This window comes from Ovis canadensis, chromosome 12 (assembly GCF_042477335.2).
Source record: "Ovis canadensis isolate MfBH-ARS-UI-01 breed Bighorn chromosome 12, ARS-UI_OviCan_v2, whole genome shotgun sequence".
Lineage (NCBI taxonomy): Eukaryota > Metazoa > Chordata > Mammalia > Artiodactyla > Bovidae > Ovis > Ovis canadensis.
In genome coordinates, this window is record NC_091256.1 from 17,993,248 (window position 1) to 18,009,260 (window position 16,013).

Here is a 16,013-nt window from a genome sequence, read left to right on the forward strand (position 1 = left end):
GTGGGTTCTTTACCACAAACCCCACCATGCCAAGTGCACATTCCACTGAACTGTATTCTGGTGTTTTTTTAGTTGGAATTGGACACATACATGGAAGAATCTACAGAACCTCCAACTTCAGCTTGAGAAAAGGTGCCTGAGGTGACCCAAGACTCCAGGGTTCCAGATCCTGAAGGGTCCCCTGACTTGGGCACCCCTAAGCTGGTTGGGACCCTTAGGACCAGGAAGCACCCACAGGGATACAGAGCTGCCAGGTGACTCCTGCCTGCCCGAGCTCTGGGTGCCTGTGTCTCCTTCACTCTGTTCCTAGGAGCCCAGGACTGGGGAAGGAGAGGCTGCCCCAACCTCTCTCTGAAGCTGGTGATGGACTAGGGATGCCCCCTGCTGCCTTTAGGGGGTTTGGAGGGCAGAGCTGGGTCCTGCAGAGGGAGATGAGGAAGCCCCCAGTGGGGAATCTTCAAAGAGAACATGTTGGAACAGCAGCTCCTGGATTCCTGCACACGGTGGCCCCACAGTGCCCCCAGCCTCCCTGCACATGTAAGAGCTGCTGGAGGAGCCAGCTCAGCAACCTCAGAGGGGTCTGTGGACAGGACCTGTGTCCTGGGTAGACATGCTCAGGGCATCCTCCACTCGTCTGCACAAATTGTCATGACACTCTTGTCTCCACTTTTGTGGTCACACTCGCAGGAGACCCCAGGGTTTTTGCTCATGTTTCTGAAGCACCAACAAGTGAATTGGGTCATGATGGTGATACAGGCGCTTGTATACCTTGCCTTTTCACCCCAGGTCCCACGTTCACACTTGCTCTTCCAGGTCTTCTTCATCATTACTGATGATATTCCCAAAAGCACTCTTCAAGAAGATGACCAGAGAGCTTTTTGACATCTGGAAGGAAAAGATAGGTCAAGCAGGTCCAAGCCCTCCCAGGGCAGGAAAGCAACCCTATGGGGTAGCCCATGGAAGTGCAGATTTCATGGGACCCCTTCAGCCACGTGGGTCGTGACCTGCTGACTACAGCCTCAACTCCTGCTCAGGCAACCCATGGTGACAAAGCCAGGTTCAAGGGTGCAGACCTGAGTTCAGGAGCCAGAGCAATGCTAAGAAAATGGGGGAAGAGGGCTGCAGACAGATTTCTTAGATTTTATATAAGTTCCCAGATCCCCAAGTGCCTACAAGAGACCAGGTCCTTGATTATCCAGAAGGATAATATAAAAAGATGGAGAAAGGAGATGTGGAAGGGTTGCAAATAAGAATCTATGGATTAGAAAAAGACAGAAAAAATTTAAAAGATATAAAAGAACAAATAAATGACCTCCATATTCTTGTTATCCTGCTCCAATTCTTCAATATTGTCCATGAAGTTTTCCGGTTTCTGAGGGCAACAGTCATGTGGAGAGGCTGTGGGACAGCAAAGAGGAGACTTAGAGTCAGGATGTGACCAGGGGACCCTGTGCTCCTCACAGCCTGGAGTTGCAGCCCCTGGTGTCCTTTTCTCCAGGGACTTCCCAGGGTCTCAGGGTGCAATGAAAAAGTGGGTCTCTGACATCCAACATCCTGTTGCCACCCTCAACTTGTCTACATGTGACCAGGAATGAGGTCATGTCAACCTGTTCCTCATCTAGGTGGTCACTGTCTCCATGCATCTCTGCTCACGACCTTGCTTGCCTCCTCCCACTGTTTCCTCTCTCTTCCTTCCTCATTTCTTTCCTCTAGTACCTGTTCCTTGAACCTCCAACCAGCCCTAGAGTTCTCCAACGTGAGCACTTTGGAAGAAGGACTGTGACTGTATGGTCACCATATTCAATCAGCCCATTATTTAATTAATCAATCCATGCCTCCCAAGGAGGACCTGGCATGGACCTGAGAGTGTGTTGAGCCCTGAGGGAGGGAAGGACAAACATTCCACATAACAGAGACTCTCCCATTGACTGGGATGACCTTAGAAACCTGGGAGATGCTTAATGCTCACAAAAAACACCTTCAGTTTCCCAAATCTTCGAGAGGATAGAGGCAAATACTTCCAATTTCACTTAGCCAGAATAATGTGACAAGGGTTCTCTGTGAACACCTGGTAGCTGCCAGGTTTGCACTAAGACTTCGAAAATTGGAGGGATGAGACCTAGGAAAGGGTAAGGAAAGGAGAGAGGATGGGGCAGGCCTGGGATTGGGGAGAAGGGGCATGTCTGTTTGGATGGAGCAGTGGGTTTTGAGAGCAGCAGTGACACCAGGACCGGCTGTGCTGGGACTGCTCAATCCCAGGACACCAGGTCAGCAGGGCTGTGAAAGCAAGTGTGTGAAGAAGCCCAGTGGCCCCTTCACAGACTCTAGCATCTGCAGCCATGGAGGGTCTCTAGGAGCAGCTGGACATGGACCTCTCACATGGAAGCACCCTCAGTACATCAGCTTTGGCTGGGGTGGAGGCTGAAATGAGCTCCAGGAGACCGAGCCCAGGCAGGGACCCTAGAGCCTGTGTGCTGTGACTCATCTACCCCTGGGGGTGACCTCTACATGAGGTATTAACAGTGAAGGCATACATGAGGGGAAGTTACAAGTCCTGAAAGCTCAGGAGGAGAGAGTTCACATCTCACACACAACCTCACATGCGCTACAAGTATATGGTTTCCAGTGTCAAGTGACAATGAGTGTTTTGTGCCCACTAAGATATGACCATCATAGTTCAACACACAATAAAAAACAGTCTGCAGTGCAAAATACCCTAGATGTGCTGACCAGAGACCAAGCTTCCGTATTAGTCAGTGACAAAAGCAGAAAACAGCATCTCTTATGGGAAAATTAATTTTTGAAGAGCAAAGCAAGAAACGGTGATTATAAAACAGAACTCAATGCAAGCCCTGGAAAAATTTCTCTATCATATCATTAAAATATTAAAAGAATGAGTCAAAACTCTACACACATTTCCTTCTTCCTAATTTCCTATTCACCCTCCTTAGCTTCCAAGCAGAGTGTTTAATCCTAAAATTCCAGGAGCCCTCTCCTATCACATCCCAACTGAATGTTTCCTGCCTGTCACTTCCTTACCATTGCACCAAATGCTCTCTACAATACCATCCATAGAAACACAACCATCAGCAACAGGGTGATTAGAATGAGCGACCCACCCACTTCTGCTCCAGCTGAGGCCCTGCTGGCTCTCACAGCGTCACTTTGATCTTTTTCCCAGGGTCCTGAAAAGACACCCCACTGTGGATAGCAGATAGTTATCTGTGCTCTGTGCAACCAGAGCCCTTCAATAAGACACTGATTTTAGTTGCAAACCTAAAGATAGAGATGCTGAAAGAGTCAGTTCTCAATCTCTCACTTCTACAGGCCCATTAGAGCTCTCACCTTCATGCTGAGCAACCTGAAATTCCAAAAGTTTTTGACACATGTAAAACATGCCTTTAAGCAAATTACAACAGTTACATCTGGAGGTGGCTAGCACACTATAATACACAGCAACCTCTATATATGTTTATCTGTGTGTGCATGCTTCTTCACTCAGTTGTGTTTGACAATTTGTGACCCCATTTATTGTAGCCCACCAGGCTCCTCTATAATGGAATTCTCCAGGCAAGAATATTGGAGTGAATAGTCATTTCCTTCTTCAGGGTATTTTTCTGACTCAGGGTTTGAACCAAGGTCTCTTGCATTGTAGGTGAATTCTTTACCATCTGAGCCACCAGGGAAGATTGAACAAATCTTAAGACAAGCACCACTTGTTCTAACACTTCTGATAGATTTTGGCAGAACAGTTTTTGGAAAGCTAGGGAACTTTGGTACAAGTGAGAGTCTAGGGCTTCCCAGGTGGCTCAGTGGTAAAAATCTTCCTGCCAATATAAAGGACATAGATTAGATTTCTGGGTTGGGAAGATGCTCTGAAGGAGGTAATGGCAATCACTTCAATATTTTTCCCTTGAGAATACCATGGACAGAGGAGCCTGGTGGGATATAGTCCATGGGATCACAAATAGTCAGACACAGAGTGACTAATCACACATGAATATGTACAGGATGTTGCCCCCTGTTCATTTTCTGGCCATTTCAGGATGGCTGTTTGCTGATAGATTAACAAAGAAAAGAATTCTGCCTCATAAAAGTATTTAGCCTGAGGGGCTAAGAAAGGGATGTTGCCGTCTAGTCTACTGGTTTTCCTTGGTAACCAATGTAGTGAATGAGCCAATCTGTTGTTAATTCCCCCTGTATCTGTTATACTCTTCATCTCCCCTAAGGGAAGAAAGCAGTAGCTTCTGTGTTCTGCCTGTCCCCTGCTATCCACAGTGGGTGTCTTTCCAGGACCCTTTTACTTAATATATGTAAGACATCCCATCTATTAAACCCTCTGATATTTCTATAGACTCTGGAATCTTTCTTAGCTCTCAAGTTCATGCAAATACAGGGCTTTCAGGCCTGTGCAGTGTAGTCCAACAGCTTCTGCTGAGTATTTGTCTGGCCTGATTTGATGATTTATTTGTATGTATTTCCTCGGCTCATAGACACATGTACTCATGAGGCTTTGGGACACTGAAACAACAATGTCAACACCCAAATTTTAGAGGAATTCCCAGCAGGTGTTCCACTTGAGGGGACAGGTATGGACATAGGGCACCTGTGCTGATACATCATCAGAGAAGAGATGAGGATGGAGGGAGGGACACTACATCTCCTCATGAGCCCATCCCTCCACCACTGACTCTGAGATCAGGGAGGGAAGGACACAGGGCCTTCAGAGAGACACAGCCAGCACACTGAACACTACACACCCCACTGAGAGGGTGAAACAAGGTACACGTAATTGAAATGACAGATCATGCGCATAGACTGGAGACTTAGTACTATCGACATTTCTACACTACCAAAGCCAAGTAAAGATTCATTGCAACACCAATCAAAATATTAACATCATTTTCAAAGAAATGGAAAAAGCAAATCCAAAAATATATATGGAATCACTAAGGACTCCAAATAGACAAAATAACCTTGAAAGCAAAGATCAAAGTTTCTCACCTCCTGATTTCAAAACACATTACAAAGTTATCAGAATCAAAGCTGTATTATACTGACATAAAAACATATGCATAACCCTAAATAGCAGAATAAAGAGCCCCAAGTAAACTCAAGGATACATGGTCAAATGAAATTCACCAAGTTTCTAAGACAGTGAAATTAGGGAAAGTGTAGTCTCTTCAACATTCACTAGGATCAAAAGATAACCTCCAGAAAATTAAAACCATGAATCAGATAAGCAGCTTATACTCAAAATATATAAGAAAACAGCACAACTCAAATGCAAAACATAAAATAAAAAGTAAATGAGTTGAGGAGTTTGCAAAGATGGTGATCAAAACCACCTGGAGCTTTCTTTGTGGAGGGAATAGTGAGTTCCAAGAGGAGCAGTGACCCAGAGTCCTACTTCTCTGAGTCTCTGACCTAGGTTTGGTCAGTCCCAGGACACAAGGTCATCAGGGCTGTGAGAGAAAATGTGTAAAAAAGTCAGCAGTCACTTCACACTCTCTAGAATCTGAAGCCATGCTGCTCTTTAGGGGGACATGGACTGCTCTCACGTGGAAGCACTTCAGCACTGCATCCTTGCGGAGTTGTTGTGCTGAGATGAGCTCCAGGATTCAGCCCAGGAAGGAATGCCAGAGCATGTGTGCTTTGACTCGTCCAACCCTGAGAGCACCCTTTACATGAGGAATAAACAATGAGGACAAACATGAGGGGAAGCCACACGTCCTGAAAGTGCACAGGGAGAGAGTTCATGTCTCACCCACCACCTGACATTCACTGCAAGAACTTGGTCTCCAGTGTCTAGCGACTGTGAGACTTTTGTCCCACTAGGATGTGGCCATCATAGCAGAATTTAAACACGAAGCCAAAGTCCCTTGCACATAATATCCTGCAGGTACTAACCATAACCCAGGCTTTCACATTTGGCAGCAAAAGAGTAGTCTTTTGAGAAAAGATATTTCTTAATTGTAAAGCAAGAAGAGATAAGCACAGAACGATAAAGCACAGGGACACAGAGCTCTATTATAGCATTAAAACATGAAAAAGGCAAATCACCTTTCTAAACATATTTCCTTCTTTCTTCTCAGTTTATATTCACCTTCCTTCATCTCCAAAGAAGCTGGTGTAATCTGAGTAGTCCTGGGACCCTCTCCCTCTAAATCCCACCTGAGAGTCGTTCCCTACCTGCATTCTCTTCCTCGTCACTGCTGCTAATACTTTCCAGGAAGCAGTCTGTAGAAAGACAACCAAGAGCAATAATATAGTTATACAAGTTGACCCACCCATTTCTCCTCCTCCATGTGGCTCACACAGCATCTCCCTGGTCTCTCCTCCAGGTTCACAGACTTTCCCTGTGCTTTGTGGAGTCAGAGCCTTTCAACAAGGTATTGATCACAGTTGCAAAATTTACATGAGAGAGAGATGTGGAGAGGATTACCATTCAACCTTACACTTCTAAGGCCCAATATAGCTCTTACATTCAAGTTTACAAAGCTGAAATTCCAACACTTATGGAATTTGTGTTCAACACACTTGAAATATGGCTAATGTGACCAAGCAACTGTGTGGTTTTTGTGATTTTCTTAATGTAACAAGTTAATTATTGCTTGAACTATGTTCATTATAAGTAGGCAGATCTATCTAGTGGCTACTACACTGGAAAGTTCAGTTCTAAGAGCTTCAAAGACCAGGAAAAGGCAACTAATTGCCTGTTCTAGTTTGTTTGTTTGTTTACTCCAGATAATTTGATGGCCTGATAAGATCATTCACATGTAGGTGTATACATGGGTCTCTTGAACCCAGGCCAGGCATTGGGAGAGTGCTTGTGGACATTTCAATAGTAGAGTGAACACTCAGATTCAAAGAAAATTCCCAGTAGGGGGCTCATTTGTGGGCAGAGGTGAAGAGCATGGCCTACTGCTCCTGTGCTACAAGTAACCAGAGAGTAGGTACAGGGGGGAGGGAAGAACATTCACTCTCTTCATGAGCCCATCTTTCCAATCCCTGACTCTAGAGGACCCAAGCAAGGCAATGGAAAAGGCTCATTAGGAAGTGAGAGATTTGTGCACTGAAAACCATAGAATACTGTTGAAAGAAAGAAGAGAGAAGTAAGTGGAATGGCATACCATACTCATAGACTGGAATATTTAGTGATGTTGTCCTTCCTATACTCCTAAAAATGATGTATATATGTATTGAAACTACTCACAAAATCCCATGTCATTTTTATATAAATGGAAAAAAAAGTCCCCCAAAACTAAACCTTATGGAATCCAAAGAAACCTAATTTGAGAGCAAAGAACAACAATGGAGATTTCAGGCTCCTGAATGCTAAACAAATAAGAATGCCACAAAAGTCAAAACAGTGTTTTACTGGCAACAAAACAGGCAGAGCGACCAATGAATCATAAGGAGGGAATCTTGAATAAACTGACACATGTGTGTCCAAAATATTTTTGCCAAGGTCCTAAAATTACCAAGAGAAGAAAGGATAGTCTTGGAGGTTGCTAAGATGGAGACAGAACAGGACAGGGAGACCACTTTTTCCCCCACAAATTCATCGAAAGATCATTTGAACGCTGAGCAAATTTCACATAACAACTTCTGAAAGCTTGAGGAGGACATCAGGCACCCAGAAAGGCAGCCCATTCTCTTTGAAAGGAGGTAGGACAAAATATAAAATACAAAAAAGAGAGACAAAATAGTTAGGGATGGAAATCCTTCCCAGGGAGGGAGTCGTGAAGGAGGAGAAGTTTGCTAACACCAGGATACGCTCTCACCGGCAGATCTGTGGGGAGTTTTGGAATCTCAGAGGGCAAAATAACCAGGAGAAAAAAAAAAAAGAACCCAAAGTTTATGCGAGGTAGCCTAGTCCCTCGTGTCCACCAGCAGTGAGCAGGGATTGAAGAGGGAGGCATGGGCTGGATGCACAGAGTGGGGACTGGACCTGAATGCCCTGAGGACAATCTGAGGGAGCTAACCTGAGATAGCAACACAAACTGTGGGATAGCCAAAGAGAAGGAAAAAAAAAAAAAAGAGAGAGAGAGAGAGAGAACTTTCCTACAAAAAGCTTTGAGGCACAGCCTGGCCCACTCACAGAAAAAGGATTGAGTGAATACCAGAGGAGAGCTGGCCAGCTACGGACCTACCCCTCCCCTACTGGAAGCAGAGAGGCAGCCAGGTGACAGCCAGAGCTGGAAGGCAAGGTGCAATCTTGGCCCAAAAGACATCATCTTCCATCAAACTGTGAGAAGTCTCCCAGTTGCTAACGAAGTTTTCCTGGATTCTGGACGGCTGACATCCACAAGGAGGGTTGCATCCAGAGATCAGCTCCCCAGAGGAGAGATACACAGCCCACCTGAGACAGTGCTCACAAGGTGCACCTAAGAAATGGAGGGGCTGGGACCAGGGAGGTGATAATATGCACAGCCCAGCTGGGAAAGTGCGATCACCAAGCACCTGTTCGCCTGAGCTGCTTGGGCCTGAGAAGGGCAATAAACGCAAGCCCAGCTGAGTCTGTGCCTTTGTGGAGTACCCAAGAGCCTGAACCTGAGCAGCTTAGACCTGGGAAGTGCACGCAACCCAGGGTCGGCTTTGGACAGTTCTCCGGCAGGGCAGCCTGGAGTCTGAGCAGTGTAGATTGGAAAAACACACAAGTCGTGAGTGGGGGCAAACCCAGTGTGACCCCTACACTGCGAGCAATCCCCACACACGCCAGTGATATTGTTTGCAGTGTTCCTCCCTTCCCACGGCACAATTGAACAAGTGAGCCTAAATAAGTGACCACCTCCAACCCCTTGTGTCAGGGCAGAAATTAGACACTGAAGAGGCTTGCAAACAGAGGAAACCAAAATAAACAAAGAAGAGGGAACAGCTCTGGAAGTGACAGGTGCAACAGATTAAAGCCCTGGAGTTAGTACTGACTATATTGGAAGGGGCCTATAGACCTTGAGAAGTATAAATGTGAACAAGGAACTATCTGAAACTGAACTGATCCCACACTGACCTCAACAGTTCCAGAAAATTCCTAAATATATTTTACTATTATCAATTTTTAATTTTTCAATTTTTTAAAATTTAAGTTCTTTATTACTCCTTTAATTTCCATTTTTATAACCTACTATTACCTTGCCAAAAAATCCCCCTGTTTCTAAAGCAAATTTCATATATATATATTATAATTTTTGTGATTTTTTAAATATTGTATTTTTGAGAGTCTAACCTCTACTCTAGATTTTCAATCTTTGCTTTTTGATTTTTGTTATCAATTTTGTGCCTCTAAGAAACCAAAATTCAGTACCCATTTTTACTTAGCAGTGTGATTACTGGCTTGATTGCCTTCTCCCTCTTTTGACTATCCTTTTTCTCCCTCAGGTCACCTCTATCTCCTCTCTCCCTCTTCTCTTCTCTACTCAACTCTGTGAATCTTTCTGGGCTGTGGAGAACACTTAGGGAACTGATTACTGGCTAGACTGGTCTCTCTCCTTTTAACACCCCCTCTTCTCTTCCTGGCCACCTCTTTCTCCCTCCTCCCTCTTCTCTTCTCTGTGTAACTCCGTGAACCTCTCTCCACAGTGTTCCAGACTGTGGAGAGCACATAGGTAATTGATTATTGGCTAGATTGTTCTCTCCCCTTTTGATTCCCCCTCTTCTCTTCCTGGTCACCTCTATCTCCCTCCTCCCTCTTCTCTTCTCCAGGTAACTCTGTGAACCTCTCTGGGTGTCCCTCACTGTGGAGAATCTTTTCACCATTAACCTAGATGTTTTGTCATCAGTGCTGTATGGATCAGAAGTATTCAGACAACTATAAGAATAAGACTAAAAGCCAGAAGGCTTAAATCCAAAACTTGAGAACAACAGAAAACTCCTGACTCCAGGGAACATTAATCAACACAGCTCATACAAAGCCTCCATAACTTCACTAAAACCAAAATCCACCCAAGAACCAACAAGTTCAAGAGCAAGACATATCAAGCTAATTCTCCAACAATGAAGGAACATAACCCTGAGCATTAAAATACAGGCTGCCAAAAGTAACCAACCCAAGACACCTCAAAATTCACTACTGGACACTTCATTACACTCCAGAGAGAAGAGATCCAGCTCCACACACCAGAATACCAATGCAAGCTTCCCTAACCAGGAAACCTTGAAAAACCACACATCAAACCCCACCCATGGGAAGGAATCACCACAATAAAGAGGAACCACAAACTTCCAGCATACAGAAAGGCCACCACAAACACAGCAATCTAAATAAGATGAAAAGTGGAGAAATGTTCAGCAGGTAAAGGAACATGATAAATGCCCACCAAATAGAACAAAAGAGGAGAAGATAGGGAGTCTACCTGAAAAAGAATGCAAAATAATGGTAGTAAAAATGATCCAAAATCTTGATAACTAAATGGAGTTACAGATAAATAGTCTGGAGACAAGATTTGAGATGATGCAAGAAATGTTTAACAAGAACCTAGAAGAAATAAAAAAGAGTCAGTTAATAATGAATAATGCAATAACTGAAGTCAAAAACACTTTGGAAGGAACCAACAGTAGAATAAATGAGACAGAAGATAAGATAAGTGAAGTGGAAGATAGAATGGTGGAAATAAATAAAGCGGGGGGGGGGGGGAGAAATAATTAAAAGAAATGAGGACAACATCAGAGACCTCTGGCACAATGCCAAATGCCCCAACATTCAAATCATAGGGGTCTCAATATAAGAAGACAAAGAGAAAGGCCATGAGAAAATACTTGAGGAGAAAATAATTGAAAACTTCCCTAAAATGGGGAAGGAAATAGCCACCCAAATCTAAGAAAACCAGAGAGTCCCCAAAAGGATAAGCCCAGGTGAAACACCCCAAGATACATATTAATCAAATTAATGAAGATCAAACACAAAGAACAAATATTAAAAGCAGCAGGGGAAAAACAACAAATAACACACAAAGGGATTCCCATAAGGATAACAGCTGATCTTTCAATAGAAACTCTTCAGGCCAAAAGGGAATGGCAGAACATACTTAGAGTGATGAAAGAGAAAAGCCTACAACCTAGATTACTGTACCCAGCAAGGATCATTCAAATATGAAGGAAGAATCAAAAGATTTACAGAGAAGTGAAAGCTGAGAGAATTCATCACCACCAAACCAGCTCTTCAACAAATGCTAAAGGATCTTCTCTAGACAGGAAACACAGAAAAGGTTTATGAACTCGAACCCAAAACAGCAAAGAAAATGACAATGGGATCATACTTATCAATAATTACCTTAAATGTAAATCGATTGGATACCCCAACCAAAAGACAAAGATTGGTGGAATGGATTAAAAAAAACAAGGCCCTTATATATGTTGTCTACAAGAGACCCACTTCAAAACAAGGAACACATACAGACTGAAAGTGAAGGGCTGGAAAAAGATATTTCATGCAAATGGAGAATAAAAGAAAGCAAGAGTAGCAATACTCAGATCAGATAAAATAGACTTTGAAATAAAGGCTGTGAAAATAGTCAAAGAAGGACACTACATAATGATAAAAGGATCGATCCAAAAAGAAATATAACAATTATAAATATCTATGCACCCAACAAAGGAGCGCCACAATATATAAGGCAAATGCTCACAAGTGTGAAAGGGGAAACTAACAGTAACACAGTAACAGTGGGAGACTTTAGAACCCCACTCACTCCTGTAGATAGATCAACTAAACAGAAAATTGGCAATGATAAACAAACTTTAAATGATAAAATGGACCAGTGAGACCTAATTAATATCTATAGGATGTTTCACCCCAAAACAATGAACTTCGCCTTTTTCTCAAGTGCACATAGAACATTCTCCAGGGCAGATGACATGCTTGGCCATAAATCTAGCCTTCGTAAATTCAAAAAATTTGAAATGATTCCAAGCATCTTTTCTGATCATAATGCAGTAAGATTAGATGTCAACTACCAGAAAACAAAACAAAACAACAACAACAACAACTATTAAAAATACAAACATATGGAGGCTAAACAACACGCTTCTGAATAACCAAAAAATTACAGAAGAAATCAAAAAAGAAATAAAAATATGCATAGAAACAAATGAAAATGAAAACACAACAACCTGAAACCTATGGGATACAGTAAAAGCAGTGCTAAGGGGAAGGTTCATAGCAATACAAGCTTACCTCAAGAAAGAAGAGAAAAATCAAATAAATAACCTAACTCTACAGCTAATGCAACTAGAAAAAGAAGCACCAAAGAACCCCAGGGTTAGTAGAAGGAAAGAAATAATAAATATTAGGGCAGAAATAAATGAAAAAGAAACAAAGGAGACTGTAGCAAAAATCAACAAAGCTAAAACCTTGTTCTTTGAGAAGATAAATAGACAAACTATTAGCAAGACTCATCAAAAAAAAAAAAAGGAGAAGAATCAAATCAAGAAAATTAGAAATGAAAATGGAGAAATCACAACAGACAACATAGAAATACAAAGGATCATAAAAGAGTACTATCAGCAAATTTATGCCAATAAAATGGACAACCTGGAAGAAATGGACACATTCTAAGAAAAGTATAACTTTCCAAACTGAACCATGAAGAAATAGAAAATCTTATCAGATCCATCACAAGCACAGAAATAGAAACTGTAATCAGAAATCTTCCAACAAACAAAAGCTGAGGACCAGATGGCTTCACAGGTCAATTCTACCAAAAATTTAGAGAAGAGCTAACATCTATCCTGCTCAAACTCTTCTAGGAAACTGCAGATGAAGGTAAACTTACAAACTTGTTTTATGAGGCCACCATCACCCTAATACAAAAACCAGACAAAGATGCCACAAAAAAAAAAGAAAGAAAGAAAGAAAGAAATCTACAGGCCAATATCACTGATGAACATAGATGCAAAAATCCTTAGCAAAATTCTAGCAAATAGAATCCAACAGCATATTAAAAAGATCACACACCATGACCAAGTGGGCTTTAGCCCAGGGATGCAAGGATTCTTCAACATTCTCAAATCAATCAATGTGATACACTACATTAACAAATTGAAAGAAAAAAAAAACATGTGATTATCTCAATAGATGCAGCATCTATTTATGATAAAAACCCTACAGAAAGCAGGCATAGAAGGAGCATACCTCAACATAAAAAAAGCTATATATGATAAACCCACAGCAAACATTATCCTCAATGGTGAAATATTGAAATCATTTCCCCTAAAGTCAGGAACAAGACAAGGGTGCCCACTCTCACCACTACTACAATTCAATATAGTTTTGGAAGGTTTAGCCACAGCAATCAGAGAAGAAAAAGAAATAAAAGGAACCAGGTTAGAAAAGAAGTAAAACTCTCACTGTTTACAGATGATGTGATCCGCTACAGAGAAAACCCTAAAGACTCCACCAGGAAATTACTAGAGCTAATCAATGAATATACTAAAGTTACAGGATATAAAATTAACACACAGAAATCCCTTGCATTCCTATACACTAACAATGAGAGAACAGAAAGAGAAATTAAGGAAACAATTCCATTCACCATCGCAATGAAAAGTATAAAATACTTAAGAATAAATCTACCTAAAGAAACAAAAGACTTATATATAGAAAACTATAAAACACTAATGAAATAAATCAAAGATGACACAAATAGATGGAGAAATATACCATGTTCATGGACTGGAAGAATAAATATAGTGAAAATAAGTATAATATCCAGAGCAATCTATAGATTCAATGCAATCCCTATTAAGCTACCAATGGTATTTTTCAGAGAACTAGAATAAATAATTTTACAATTTGTATGGAAATACAGAAAACCTCAAATCGCCAAAGAAATCTTAAGAAGAATGGAACTGGGGGAATCAACCTGCCTGACTTCAGAATATACCACAAAGCTACAGTCATCAGGACAATATGGTACTGGCACAAAGACAAAAATATAGATCAATGGAACAAAATAGAAAGCCCAGAGAGAAATCCAAACACCTATGAACACTTTATCTTTGAAAAAGGCAGCAAGAATATACAATAGAAAAAAGACAATCTCTTTAGCAAGTGGATCTGGAAAACCACTTATAAAAGAATGAAAATAGAACACTTTCTAACACCATACACAAAAGTAAACTCAAAATGGATTAAAGATCTAAACATAAGACCAGAAACTATAAAACTCCTGGAGGAAAACATAGGCAGAAAACTCTTTGACATAAAATCACAGCAGGATCCTCTATGACCCACCTCCCAGAATACTGGAAATAAAAGTAAAAATAAACAAATGGTACCTAATTAAACTTAAAAGCTTTTGCACAATGAAGGAAACTCTAAGCAAGGTGAAAAGACTGGAATCAGAATGGGAGAAAATAATAGCAAATGAAGCAATTTACAAAGAGTTAATCTCAAAAATGTACAAGCAACACCTCCTGCTCAATTCCAGAAAAATAAAAGAGCCAATCAAAAAATGGGCCAAAGAACTAAACAGACATTTCTCCAAAGAAGACATACAGATGGCTAACAAACACATGAAAAGATGCTCAATATCACTCATTATCAGAGAAATGCAAATCAAAACTACAATGAGGTACCATCTCACGCTAGACGGAATGGCTGATATCAAACAGTCAACAAGCAATAAACGCTGGAGAGGGTGTGGAGAAAGGGGAAACCTCTTACGCTGTTGGTGGGAATGCAAACTAGTACAACCACTATGCAGAACAATGTGTACATTCCTTAAAAAAACTGGAAATAGAACTGCCATACAACACAGCATTCCCACTGCTGTGCATACACACTGAGGAAACCAGAATTGAAAGAGACACGTGTAATCAAAGTTCATCTCAGCACTGTTTACAATAGCTAGGACATGGAAGCAACCTAGATGTCCAACGACAGATGAATGGCTCAGAAAGCTGTGGTACATATACACAATCGAGTATTATTCATCTATTAAAAAAGAATGCATTTGAATCAGTTCTAATGAGGTGGATGATACTGGAGCCTATTATACAGAGTGAAGTAAGTCAGAAAGAAAAACACCGATAGAGTATATTCACACATACATACGGAATTTAGACAGGTGGTAATGATGACCTTATATACAAGATAGCAAAAGAGACACAGATGTAAAGAACAGACTTTTGGACTCTGTGGGAGAAGGCGAGGGTGGGATGATTTGACAGAATAGCATTGAAATATGTATATTATCATATGTGAAATAGATCACCAGTCCAGGTTCTATGCATGAGACAGGGTGCTAAGGGCTGTTGCACTGGGATGACCCAGAGGGATGGGATAGGGAGGGATGTTGAAGGAGGTTCAAGATGTGGTACACATGTACAACCATGGCTGATTCATGTCAATGTATGGCAAAACCCACTACAATACTGTAAAGTAATTAGCCTAAAATTAAAATAAGTTAAAAAAAAGAATAGTCTCCTCAACATCCACAGAAAGGCAATCTATAGAATGAGAGGAAGTATCTGCAAGCATTGTATCTGAATGAGGAATCAATATCCAGAATATATAAGCAACTACTATAACATAACTTGAAAAAACAACAAGCAAATAACTGACTAAAAAATGTGCAAAAAGTGTCAATAGACATTTTCTCATAGAAGACAGAGAAGTGATCAATATATATATGAAATGTTCTCAGCATCACTAAGTTTCAGTGAAAGAAAACCAAGCCAAAAAGAAATATCACATTTCAGGACTCAGTATCAGAGAAATGCATATCAAAACCAAAATGAGGTACCATCTCACACTAGATGGAATGGCTGCAATCCAAAAGTCTGCAAGCAATAAATGCTGGAGAGGGTGTGGAGAAAAGGGAACCCTCCTACACTGTTGGTGGAAATGCAAGCTAGTACAGCCACTATGGAGAACAGTGTGGAGATTCCTTAAAAAACTGGAAATAGAATTGCCATATGACCCAGCAATCCCACTGCTGGGCATACACACCGAGGAAACCAGAATTGAAAGAGACACATGTACCACAATGTTTATCACAACACTGTTTATA

The 16,013-nt window shown here is 41.4% G+C and overlaps 1 protein-coding gene across 1 annotated transcript in view; it reads left to right on the forward strand.

The window, feature by feature from the left end:
• LOC138416286 (ankyrin repeat domain-containing protein 26-like) overlaps positions 1 to 16,013 on the forward strand; it is a 111,053-nt gene that overhangs the window by 93,685 nt on the left and 1,355 nt on the right. The gene's annotated exons all lie outside the window — the stretch shown is intronic.